The 13,971-nt window shown below is 43.6% G+C and overlaps 1 long non-coding RNA gene across 1 annotated transcript; it reads left to right on the top strand.

Moving 5' to 3' along the window:
- Positions 1–827: 827 nt before the first annotated feature.
- On the top strand, positions 828–10,327 carry LOC140428750 (uncharacterized). Its single transcript, XR_011948855.1, has 3 exons — positions 828–897; positions 1,569–1,688; positions 10,267–10,327. It is a non-coding gene; the product is annotated as an uncharacterized lncRNA (long non-coding RNA).
- The last annotated feature ends 3,644 nt before the right edge of the window (positions 10,328–13,971 follow it).

Genomic DNA, 13,971 nt, shown 5'->3' with positions numbered 1-13,971 from the left:
ATTCACGGGGCGTGTGCTCCAATGGCTAGGCCAGCATCTATGGTCTATCCTTAATTGCCTAATTTCATAGGTGAAAACCCATGCTACTGCAGTTGGCTATGAGCCTCCAAGATAAAGGTTTTTTAACTGACTAAAGCAGTTTGTGAGATTATTGGCCTTGTTGGTGAATTAGATAACGATACTGTCAGATTTGTAAAAGTAACCAAGCATCTGCCTTTTTGCATATCTGCAAGTAAGTTTTGTATTTCACATTTATAGCTCTGCCAGCAATGGTAACGTTCATCAGTCCACATTTTGAGAATGGCAATCATGAGGTAACCATCAGTACAAATAACATTTATGTTACTAGTCCATCTCAGCGAGTGTACTGTTTCAGAAATTTCATTGGCCTGTGGATCAGTTGCCAATCGGATAGAGTTGGACCATGGAAAAACAGCAATCATGCAAAAGATCTGACCGTGGCCCAACCAATGGGAAGTAAATAATTCCCATAGCAATAAAAAAACATGTTGTCTGCAAGTAACACACAAAATTTCTCCATTTGCCACTAGCCGCAGCCTCTGCGAACCTCCCTGATGACTCTTAGGACTGTGTTCACCTCCGCAATTGTTTCCTCAGCCTCCACTTCCTCCCCAGTCTTCAGTTTCTCCATGGTCTCCATCTGTCAGCAAAGCTATGAGTGACCAACAAACATCATTAAAAATACAAATTGCCGAAATGTTGTGGCATCTTATACATCTGACAGTATCCTAATTCACAAAAATGTATATCTGCAAAAAGACCAATCCATGTTTGTTATTAATTACACATGAGCATTTTCATTTCCAGGGGAAGTAGTGATAATAGATGAAACTGCAGACTCTAATCTAACTCATGTGAAAGCCAATGAAACGAATGGTAAGAATGCTGTTTGATGAGCAGATTGCTCTATTTTGTAAAACTAATGCATAAGTTATTAAAAAAGGCATAGCAAATTAAACTTATAACATCCCAAATATTATTTAAACTTTAATGTCTGTTTCTATCATTTCTGATATTCTGTTCTTTCTGCCAACTTCTAAAAGCTACCCCCAAACCTTCTAAACCTCCCTCCAATCCCCTTCATTCACTCGATTGACATATATTGAGGAAGTTGCAGCCTTTTTAAGAAACTAAAAGATGTTTATCTCTTTTACCTCCTTTGTCTGATACAGAGCCCAAAGCACGGTTTGAGCTCATATGTAGGCGGACAATTCTGTGGCAATGGAACGAGTGCTGAATTGCTGAAGGTGTTTAAAGTGAAACTTTGACAGGACGTAGATAAGCACGAATGTAAATACACAGGCCTCCATTTTTCCTGATCAAAGAATTAATTGATGTTGCAAGCAATGTAACTGGCTTTATGCAATATTTTTGTCTGAGACCAAAACCATTAAGATAGCAGTGCCCATTAATACCTGATTATAAAAAAAGCTAAATTGCACAATTCCTACTGTTGCAGCTCCTCACTGAGATATGGTCATCTTTATTTACAAAATATCTCTTCAATGCCACCTGCTCTCATCAATTATGTTTGATTTACTTTTTAGATTACCTTGTAGTAAATTGTGGCTTCATAGCTGCGTTCTCTGGAGCAGGAGCACTGATCGTCATAGCTATTTTAACATGGGCTGTTGTGAGATATTGTAGGAAAAGGTCAAGGAGGCAAGGTAAGTGGAGACAAAGTAAAAATGTGAATTAGATTATTGAGAGAGCAAAAAAATGGATTCTACGCAAGTACAAATCAGGGAGCACGGGAGCACTAAGTGATTGAAAATAAGCATTAATTAGAATCTCTTTTTTAACTATGTAAATAGAAAAAGTCAGCTGGTATCAGTAAAGTAAATCAAAGCAGTTGGATTGTCAGAAAACAATTTTCTAATGGGCTTTAGTGAAGAAACTTGCTGAGTTTGCCTGGTCTATGTGAACTCACAACGTGCCTAACTCTTAGCTGCTCTCTGAAGTGATCCATCAAGCCATTAAATTGCTCTGCAGTTCAAGAAGAAGACACACCTTCAATGTTAGCATTGTCAACAATACCTATATCCACAAATTAACTGAAAGAAAAACAACCAACATTGTAAATTTCCATAATCTCATCGATTGATCTCTATAAGGTTGCACTGTGCAATTTATTTTTTTTAATGTGGATAACCAATTAAACAACTGACCTGTCAATGCAGATTCAGAGAAAGGCTGTGAATGACAGCACAAAAATCAGGGAAATGCTTAAAAGTCTTATGTTAATTTCTACACTGATTTTCTCCCTGGTCTGCCCTATCTTTCGCGGAAGACCTGAATGAACAACCCCCACATTTTATACAAGAAGAACAATTTGCATTCATATAGAGCTGTTAATATGAGAAGAAATAATTAGCTAAAAATAGATCCAAACCCAGAAAATTTATATTCAAATCTAGGATAGGTGAAGAAAAGCTAGATCAAAGACACACAGTGGGATTCTCAATTCCTGACACTACATGTTGACACTGGGGCAGGATTCGCGAACTTCAACGACAGCAAAACTGGCACCGCACCTGGACCGATTCAGTGACCGTTGAGGGACTATCACCGGCACCGCGTAGAACACAATCGATTCCAATGAGAAACGTTGCGGGATTCACCAGTACCATGATTGACACTCGGGAGGTTGACAAGCTGCAGCTGTATATACATACTTCACTCCCCACGGACACTCATCCCAGCCATAAAGATGGCATTGGCTGCGCTGGAGCGTGCCCATCCTGCTGATGGGTCGGATGGGGCCAGAGAGCATCTGGGGGGGACACCCATACGGCCTGTGGCCCAAGGTTCAGAGTAGGCAGTCAGTGGTGTGCACAGCCACATGGCTGCATTGGAGGCTGCGGTAATGTGTTACGTGCCGTCCACCCCGACCCCACAGCCCACCTCCGACTCCCTCCGGCCCTGACAGGAGCCCCCAGCCAGCGGCACGGCATGACTGTCAGTAAACTATGACGATGTTGGACACTCTCCATCCAACACCCCTCCCTCAGCAGCCACAGCGCCTGTTTCATAAGTTTTAAAAGCACGGTAGCACAGTGGTTAGCACAGTTGCTTCACAGCTCCAGGTTCGATTCCTGGTTTGGAGCACTGTCTGCACGTTCGCCCCGTGTCTGAGTGGGTTTCCTCCGGGTGCTCTGGTTTCCTCCCACAGTCCAAAGATGTACAGGTTAGGTGGATTGGCCATGCTAAATTGCCCTTAGTGTCCAAAAAAGATTAAGTGGGGTTACTGGGTTACGGAGATAGGGTGGAGGCATGGGCTTAAGTAGGCTGCTCTTTCCAAGGGCCGGTGCCGACATGATGGGCCGAATGGCCTCCTTCTGCACTGTAAATTCTATGATTTTATGAACCTCGCCATTCACCCCAATAGAGGTGGAGAATCGCAGAGGCCCCCGGAGAATACCTGGTCAGGCCCGCTAATGATATGCTAACGGTGTTTACTGTATGTGCGGAGTGGAATGCATTGACGTTGCTGTCAAGGCACCGGAGAATTGCGATTTGCCGTGTGTGGTGGTATGTATTAGGGGTAATTGTGGTACCTGTGAAGCCGAGAGGCTATTGGCTGACAGGTCCCGGGTCCTGGTTGGATCTGCCGACTTCTGGCTCCGCCCTGAAGGCGGAGTATAAGAGCCCAAGCTTCTCCCTGCAGCCTCATTCTGTTGCTGAGCTGCTGGGGACAAGTCTCGCTTAATAAAGCCTAGATCGACTTCATCGCTTCTTGTCTCGCGTAAGTCATTGTGCGCTACACCGTGAAACCGGCGCCCTCCATGATTTTGCCATCAAAATTGATTCTCCATCCAATCCAATCACGTTTCCTGATTCAGGGGTCAGTTGAAGGAGAATCCCGCCCAAGTGTTTTAAGGAGGAAAGGGAGTTGGAGAGGTAAAATCACTAATTAAAACATCAAGCATCAAAGCAATAAACATAATTAAAGAGGTCACAAATTAGGATTAGATGTATAAGAAAAGTTAAGTTATTGTCTACCTGATAGTTATTTTTTTTTTACCAATAGAGGATAATGGTGATTACACAGTGTTGTATTTTTAAATGATTTTTAAAAATTCATTTACCGGGTGTGGGCGTCTCTGGTTCAGCCAGCATTTATTGCCCATCCCTAGTTGCCCTTCAGAAGGTGATGGTGAGTTGCCTTCTTGAACCACTGCTGGACTTGAGGTGTAGGTACACCCACTGTGCTGTTAGGGAGGGAGTTCCAGGAGGTGAAGGAACGGCGATATTTTTCCAAGTCAAGCTGATGAATGACTTGGAGGGGAACCTTCAGGTGGTGGGGTTCCCAGGGCTCTGCTGCTGTTGTAAATGGTAGTGGCCATGGGTCTGGAAAGTGCTGTCTAAGGAACCTTGGTGAGTTACTGCAGTGAATCTTGTAGATAGTACACATGGCAGCCACTTCAATGATTTGCATCATCGTAGTTTCAAGCTGTGATTGTCCAATATCATCTCACCGAGGATCCTTGCAACACTTCTTCACCACCCAGTAAGCCATTCATAATCATCTCTGATTCCAACAGCTTTGAAAAATGGAAATTAAAAAGTTACAGATGTTTCTGAAATGTTCTATAGAAATGACATAGTTAAGATTTATCATCATACAAAAATCAGTATTGCATTTATTGTAAATGCACAGAATCCCTACAGTGTAGCCCACTCGGTCCATTGAGTCTGCGCCAACCCACCAAAAGAGCACTCTACCTAGGCCCACTTCCTCGCCCTATCCCTGTAACCCTGTGCATTTATCATGGCCAATCAACCTAACCTACACACCTTTGGACACTAAGGGGCACGTTAGCATGGCCAATCCACCTAAACTGCACACTTTTGAAAGTGGAAGGAAATCGGAGTACCCAGGGGGAAACCCACGCAGACATGGGAAGAATTTGAAAACTTCACACAGATAGTCACCCAAGAGCGGAATCAAACCCAGGGCCCTGGTGCTATAAGGCAGCAGTGCTAACCACGGTGCCACCCATACTAAATAATCCTGCAAAAGTATTAAATTGCTTTTGCAAATGAATAATAATTTAAATGAGCATAACCGTACATCAAATAATATTTTGTGTAACTTTGCAGTCACATTTTCACTGTTGTATTATTCAGAAAACAGGTTGTTGTATGGCTTTGGAAAATACAGATCACATCATAGACCACAACCACAGACATCTCGTGGACCAATAAACCACAAACATTGTTCACCAATTTTTTACATAATGCTGATAACACAGATATTACATGGAAAGAAGATAGCAATTACTTTACACTACAAACAATGTAATCGACTTTAAAGGATGGCGTGCTTCATAAAAGTCAACCCATTAAGCAACTCATACTGAGAGTGCAAAGTAACTCATTCTATCAATGTCTGCCCCTGTAAATGTCATGTAAGCACAATGTAAAACAGCATCAGAATACATACTAATACTCCTTTTTTTGTGGTAAATACAATAGATAGGATAATTTATACCTTTAAGCAAAATACTGCGGATGTTGGAAAACTGAAATAAAAGTGGAAAATGCTGGAAATACTCAGCAGGTCAGGCAGACTACGTGGAGCGAATAACAGGTTTCAGGTTGATGTCTTTCCATCATTCATACACCTATTTGATATTCAGTGCTAATTTAAAATGATGTGTAAGCACAATGTAATTATTTACAAAGAAATAATATATTCTAAAATTTCAAGAATTGCAGATTGTAATTTCAAAACCATACATATATATTCAGGCACATTGGGAGGAACCTTAACCTCAAAAGGTTGGTGAGTTTGTGTTGGGGTTATAGGTTAAAGTGTTAAAAATCTGAATCTGAGTCCAACCTTCTGCCAACCCGCCCATTTCTCAGCTGTGATTCAGTTGTTAGTACTTGGTACTTAGTCAAAATGTTGTGGGTTCAAGAACCACTCCAGAACCTTTGACACAACAAGCCAGTGCAGTATTAAACGAGTGTGGCATTGTCTTTCAGACAAGCCATTAAACCAATGCCCTGCCTGATCTAACAGGTAGACATAATGGATTCCATGTCACTATATTGAAGAAGAGCAAAGGAGATTACCCGTCTGAACTGGGCACTATTTATTCCACAATTACCATCATAACATGATAACATCATTAACATATTGAATACATTCAAGAGGTGGCTAATACGGCACATGAGGCAAATGGGATTAAGGGATATGGGGAGAAAGCAGGATCAGGCAGTTGAGTGGACGATCAGCCATGAGCGTGATAAATGGCGGAGCAGGCTTGAAGGGCCAAATGGCCTCCTCCTGCTCCAATGTTCTATGTTTCTATCACAAAAACAGATTATCTGATCATTGCTGTGTATGCATTGGCTGCTGAGTTTCCTTCATTACAATAGTGACTATACTTCAAAAATACTCCATTTGCTGTAAAGTGTTTGGGCATATCCTGTGGTTGTGAAAGGCACAATTTAATTTTTTTTAAATTCATTTTTGGGATATGGGCGTCACTGGCTAGGCCTGCATTTACTGTCCATCCCTAATTGGCCTTTGAAATGCAATCTTTCTTTTCATTTCTGGTTTCACCAGAGCCAGGATTGGATTGTGCAAGTGGCCAACTTCTCCCAGGAGGCAGGTTGGCAATTTAAATATTATTATGTGCATGCGTCATATATACCCACCATTTCAAATGTAATCCTCAGTGCCCAAGATTTTCCCCATTGCCCTACTACTTATCCACTCTCCCTCTCTGACCCACCCCTCGACACACACTGTGGGTCTCCAATCCAATCTCCCCCTAGGCTCTGATCCCTAAGACCTCTAGACCTACCTGGTCCTGAGGCTTCTTCTCCAGCATTCTCTGCCCTACTGAAAGCAAAGCCTGACGTCTGAGAAAGGTACCTGTCAATATTGTCTGAGGCTGAAAAATTCCACATGGGGAAAAACCTGGACGTGTGGGTTTCCCGTGTGGGACCGGACACCTTCGCTGGATTCTCAGTTCCTGAGTGTTGATGCCAGGGCAGGATTCGTGAACTTCTATGACAGGAAAACTGGCGCCTTACCTTGACCGATTCAGCGACCGTTGAGGGGCTAGCACCGGGCCTCATGGAACACGATTGATTCCAATGGAAAACGGTGTCTGATTCACCGGGTCTGAATTGACATACGCGAGGCTGACAAGCTGCGAATATACACACTTCACTCCCCAAACACACGCATCCCAGCCAACAAGATGGCACTTGTTGAGTTGGAATGCACCCATCCTGTTCGGTCAGCTGGGGTCAGAGGGCACCTAGGGGGATACCCATATGACCCGTGGCACTAAGTTCACAATGGGCAGTCAGCGGCATGTGCAGCTGCATGGCTGCCATGCAGGCTGCGACAATGGTGTTCCATGCGCATCTACCCCAACCCCATAGCCCACCTCATGGCACCCCCTGCTACTCCCTCCGGCCCTGGCTGAAGCCCCGCAACCAGCGGCACAACCTCCAGCACACTATGGCGATTTTGCACACTTTCTGTACCCCCTCTCTCCCCCTCAGCAGCCATGGCACCTGTTTCACCTTGAAAACACAAGTGAACCTCGCCATCAGGAATTCGCCTCGATGGAGGCGGAGAGTCGCGGAGACCCCGGAGAATACCGGGTCAGGTCCGCAAATGATATCCCAATGGCATTTACCTAACATGCGGAGTGGAACACATTGACGCCGCTGTCGAGGTACCGGAGAATTACGATTAGGCGTGAACCCAGTGCCCGCCACGATTTCGGCATCAAAACCGATTCTCCGCCCAATCGCCTTTCCCGATTTTGCCAACAGCAAACGGAGAATCCCGCCCCCTCACTTCCAGCAGGTCAAAATTTTAAAATCTTCTCCATTATCTGGGAAAATACAAGCCATTCTTTTCCTGTAGAGATTTCTCATGGCTATGAAAGGCAAATTGACAAGTAAATGGAAGAAAATTACATTGGCTTTGGCACTGATTTATTGACTTAAGTAGCCTTGCTGTAATATAAAAGCAGTCTGTGTGAGAGGGTGATTCTCTTGTACTTTCCTGGGCAAAATCAAATGCTGCTATCATATTTGATTACCCATACAAACCAGTGATGCAATTCATTTTTGCCCCCAGCCATTCGAAAAATAGAAGTTCTGGAAAGAAAATTATGAATGATCATTTCAAAGCATCTATTATTGGCAGTTGTAGTTCTGTTGCTTTCATGGTATGAAATTTGTCCAGTGTAGATTTCAAAGTAGCACAATTTCAGGTTATGCTATAATCTCAATGAAAATTTAAAATGCAGATGGGGAGAGAGAGGGCAAAACTAGTTTTAGAGAGGCTGCTGTGACAGAACCTGATTGGCAAAATGTAATTAGAAATATTTAATTACAGCTTGTGTTGATCTTAAACCAATATTTGTGTAATGTAGTGGACAGCTATCAACCCCAGTTACAATTGTTCATCCAAAGTTTTGCTTATGCATGCTTGGATGCTCATTTTTAATGTTAGGAGTGCACTGTGTTTAAGTAATGTCTGCATATTTTTCAAATGTAACATTGCAGTAAGTCACAGACATGCAATACTTGCTGTGAACTTTAATTGGTGTGAGAGTTCCTGCCAGACAGTTTCTCACGCCTCCAAACCTCATTGGTCTCAAGTGTCAGATCAGGAACTGACTTCTATGTTACATACCACTATTTTCATTTTGATGCTCATCAGAAACCTTTTCATATCAAAGTGAAAGTGGTAATACGTATAGCAGGATCAAACTGAGAAACTGGCCTGAATTTAAACACACAACTTAAAATAGGGAATAAAATGGAAGTCAGTATTTGTTCTCAGAGACAAAATGCATTGCTATTAAATAGCAATGGTCAAATAAACCGATTCTAGTTCTCTACAGCAGGAAGGTGGGTTCACCATATCTACTATAACAGGGCTTCCATCATTTGAATCTAGGTCATGAATTTGGCTCCACTTAAATTGAACAGTGGCAGCCGCTTCCTCACATGAGTGCTTCTTATAAAAGTTGATTGCCTTATGTCTACCAACCTGGTAGTATTACCCACTTATGCCTTCAGGAGACCAGGATCAAGTGTATGTCTATTTCCCAGGGCTCCCAGTGCACATCATCTGGAGGTTTCCTCTGAGTTTGCCATGTGCTGAGTTCATAATAATAATGGGCTGGATTCTCCAGTCGCCGACGCCAAAACCGCATTCGGAGAACGGCCGGAGAATCCAAGTTCTCGACCAAATCGGGGGCGGCACCGCGTTCGCGATGCTCCGCCCCTTCCAAAGCCGGCGCGCCATGTATTTACGGCCTCAGGACATTGCCTGAGGTCCGCCCCCCGGATGCTCCGCCCCCGACTGGCCGAGTTCCCGGCGACGTGGGTCGCGTGTGGTCTCACCTGTCGAGAACTTGGCATGGTGGCTGAGGACTCATTCCAGCGCCGCCATAGTCAGGGGAGGGCCGATCCGTGGGCAGGGGGGCATTATTCGGGGCTGGGGGCACTGTCGGGGAGGGGGGGGGGGGGGTTGGTCCTGGGTGTGTGAGCCGGCCAAAGGTGGGGACTATTTCTTCTCGGCCTGGTCCGTGGGCTGCGTCCGCCATGAAGTATGGTCTGGCTGCTGTAGTCTGCCGCTGTGCGCATGTGTGGCCACAAAGCCGGCAATTCTCTGGGGTGTGTCAGCAGCGAGAGCCAGGTGCTCTACGCTGCCGTCCTAATAGCCGCCAGCAAAACGGGGAATCGGTAGCCGTTTTGCGCCAGTTTTCCTGCCGTAAAACGCCACCAGTCCCACGCCGGCGTGGGGACATAGCCCCAGAATTGGAGAATCCAGCCCCATAGCTTTACCATCAATGGCTTTATTAGAAAGTGCCATTTTAAATGTTTTTGATCAGTTGTCCTTTTGTTTCAGTAACTGGGGGTGTCTCTGCAGGATGCTTTTAAGATCTCCTATTGAATCAAATGCAGTTTCCAAAGACCCCTGTTTACCCTTTAATCTGAGAGCAGGGGAAGCTTTGGAGAAGGAGAATCGAAAGCAATCACATAATAATAGGGGAAAATAAATATAATTTGAATCTTACTGCTTTGTGCTGAAGCAATATGGTTACAAATCAATATTCTGAAGCATGTTGTCACGTGGAAAACACACATCACACCTTAAAATCCAAGTTCAGTGTGAAATTGTATGTAAACAAGATTTCCCCCCATTTCTTGAAGAAACATTCACCATAATTATACATTTTTTTAACTCAACAGGTAAAGGAACCAAGGACAAACAATCCCATAATGAGAGTGAGGATGTCTATGAAAATATGGGGAGAGTACCGCAAGAAGCCTGAACAAAGACATGTAAAAATATAATTATGTCAGTTATGCCAAATAAATTTTTTTTAAATCCCTTGATCAGTAAATCCTTGACACTCTCGACATTTTCCTGCTGTAACTCTGGTGAGAATGTGTTGCAAAGCCTGCAAACTCAATCAGGACTTAGGGTATGCTGGGTCTTGCCTAATATCAGAAATTCAGAGAGCCTTTGTTCAGGGTGGAGCTTCCATTCACTCCAAACAAAGGTACAAGCACTGAGAAGGTGGGCATTCCATACAGTTGTTCCTGTACCTCTGGTCTCTCAGGAACATAGCGCCTCTTTGGAAGCCAGTGTTGCACTAAGATGGAAACATACCAACTTCTTCCATAGGGGCTGCAGCGGACATGTTTAAGTGTCTTTTGAGGGAGGAAAAATAAATCTCAGACACCAAGGCTGCATTTTCCAGCTTGATCTGGCAGCCTGAGATGTACTCCTGGAGGTACCGTCGCTGATTATTTGGCTGTAGCTGATGTGACTTTCTGTAATCCAGAGGTTAGCGGTGAACCAGTTCCTGGCATAATTGTCAAGAATGCAAATTGAGCAACTTTGACACATAAATATTAAACTTGGCTTGCACTTTTATAGACAGTCCTTACCCATTTTAAGTGTTTACAAACAGTAATATTCTTAATTAGCTACTGACAAGAATTAAATCCATTTGGTCCATCATGCATGTGTTTGGCTACAGAAAGAGTGATTCAGGGCACGATTTTCCCACTACGTTATTCCCAGTGAATAGCAGGAGAGGCCAGAAATGGGTTTCGCGCCGAGTCGAGCACGATGCACCCGACCCACTATGCCTAAGGCTATTTGGATCACACCCTCGCTGTTTGTGACCTAGATCAGCAAACTTAAATGAATCATTAAAAAGGGGCTGGTTTAGCATAGGGTTAAATTGCTGGCTTTGAAAGCAGACCAAGGCAGGCCAGCAGCACGGTTCAATTCCCGTACCAGCCACCCCGAATATGGCGACTGGGGGCTTTTCTCATTAACTTCATTTGAAGCCTACTTGTGGCAATAAGTGATTTTAATTTAATTTAATTTAATTTAATTTCATTTAAATATGTGTATCTGTTCGAGGCCACAGTCTCCTTGTTCCCAGTATTCACCGTATTGTGGGTGAAGGTGTGTATAAAAGAGGGGTTGTGAAGGAGGGGCCTGAAGGGAGGGACTGAAAGGCGGGTGCCCTTAAACTTGGGGAGGGCCGTCAGTGACCCCATAGTGGGGTATGCTCACTTGGAGGGGGAGGGGGAAGCGATGCCAATGAGGATGGATGGTGAGGGGGTCGGGTCATCGATATCCCTGGGTCGTGTGGGGATGGGAGTTGATGTGGGTGATGCTGGGAGGTTGCCCCTCTGGGACTGCTGGTGGGGTATTGCCCATACCTGCAGGGGGTCACAATGTCTGTGGGTGGGGGGACCCTCCCTATCTCTGAGGAGCCGGTCTTGCCGGCATCTTTAGTTACCCAATGCAGAAAAAATTCAAGTATAGGATGATTCAGTGAGAATTTTCATGAGCTCCAAAAAAATGACTTAGTGTGGGTGAATACCGATCTGGATCATTCCCAAACACTCGGCTGGAGTCATCCCACGAAACACACCCAAAATGGCACTTAGTCATTTTTTGGGGGTGAATCGCGCCCTCACTCTTTTTCATTTCATTGTTCTCTTCCCATATTTGTTACTCTAAGAAAATGTTCACTTTCCTTTTAAAAGCTAATATGCATCTTGTTTCTACCACGAGTAGAGAAAGTCACTTTCCAACAGCCCTTCATCAAAAAATCAATCTTTCTCTTGGTGATCATCTTACTTTCTGCCCTCTGGTTACCAAGTCACTAATCAGTGGAAATCATTTTTCCTTATTTACACCATTAAGACTCTTCAGAATTTTGAATACCTATCAAGCTTCTTTTTACCTTCCCTCCAATAATTCGAAGAGCCCCAGTTTCTCTAGTCTCGCAACCCTGGTGTCATCAGAATGAATTGCTCGTGGTGGAGACAAAGGGCACCCAAATCTGAATATTCAAACTGTAACTTAATGATTCATATACATTAAGTGTTACCACTTTCCCCGTGTACTCTGTGTCCCTATTTATAAAAACTAGGGTGCCAAATGTTTGCTTTTTTTCATTGTTACCAATTTGCATTCCCACTTTTAAAGATTTGTCTATCTGCTCTTTGAATTCCTTTACAGTTTTAGCATTTAGTACATTAGTCTCTTTCCTTCCTATTATAATCCATATTCTTCCTTCGAAGATGTATCACTTCACACTGCTCTCAATTCAATTTCATCCAACATCTATTTTCCTAACTTAATAATCAATGGTCTTCTCTGAAATTGCACAGGCTGGGAATTTCCTCAAAACTCCTACCATTCCTCTCTCCAGACTTCACTAGATGTGTCACAGAAACTCTGGGTGTGATTCAGTGGCCTCATCGTACCTGACTTGGTGCCGGGACGAGGCCGTTGAATCTTGCTATAGAGATAAAATCTGAGACACAAAGAAACACGTGACAAATGTCAGGCTCCAAACATAATCTAGAATCAGGCTGAATATGAAAAGTACTGTTGAGATCTTTTTTAAAAAAGGAATGAGAGGCAATTAAAGACATTTGTTAAAGGACAAAAAACACAGAGTAGTGGGGAATGGATGTTTTTCAGATTGGGAGGGAATGTGTACAGTGTTAGTCCCCCGAAGTTGGTATTAGAACCACTGCTCTTTTTGATAGATATTAGTGGCATGGACTTGGGAAAAGAGGACATCGTTTCAAATTTTACAAAAGATGCAGAATTTGGCAGCACGGTAGCATAGTGGTTAGCACAATTGTTTCACAGCTCCAGGGTCCCAGGTTCGATTCCCGGCTTGGGTCACTGTCTGTGCGGAATCTGCAAGTTCTCCCTGTGTGTGCGTGGGTTTCCTCCCACAGTCCAAAGATGTGCAGGTTAGGTGGATTGGCCATGCTAAAATTGCCCTTAGTGTCCAAATTGCCCTTGTGTTGGGAGGGGTTACTGGGATAGGGTGGAGGTGTGGGCTTGGGTAGGGTGCACTTTGCAAGAGCCGGTGCAGACTTGATGGGCCGAATGGCATCCTTCTGCACTGTGAATTCTATGGTCTTGGAAATGTAGTAAACAATGAGGAGAATAGTAGCAGACTGTAAGGAGACATAGGCAGACCAATGAAATGGGCAGACCCATGGCAGATTAACTTTAATGTAGAAGAATGTTCAGTGATATATTTAGGCAGGGTTATGAGGAGTATTTTTAAAAATACAATTTTTCATTCTTTTTCTGGCTGGATTTATAAAAACTAACTGTAATACCATTGTTAAATTGTAATATTTGTTCATCCAATTTGTGTAAATAAACCCCTTTATTGTGTCAAGCCCATGACTCGTGTTATGCTTTTCAGTGTATCTTTTGAGAGAGAGAAAGTGAAAGATGAATTCATGTAGCAGCATTTAATATATGCTGGTTGCCAGTATACAGCACAAAGGTTGCCCAATACAATTTTTTGGCCTTACATGAGTTGCTGCTAGGCAAATAAAGGTACACCTTGGAAAATACGGGACTTGAGATCAACTTTCAGAAGTAGCTGG

This window comes from Scyliorhinus torazame, chromosome 8 (assembly GCF_047496885.1).
Source record: "Scyliorhinus torazame isolate Kashiwa2021f chromosome 8, sScyTor2.1, whole genome shotgun sequence".
Taxonomy (NCBI): Eukaryota; Metazoa; Chordata; class Chondrichthyes; order Carcharhiniformes; family Scyliorhinidae; genus Scyliorhinus; species Scyliorhinus torazame.
This window is presented reverse-complemented; position numbering and strand designations above follow the sequence as displayed.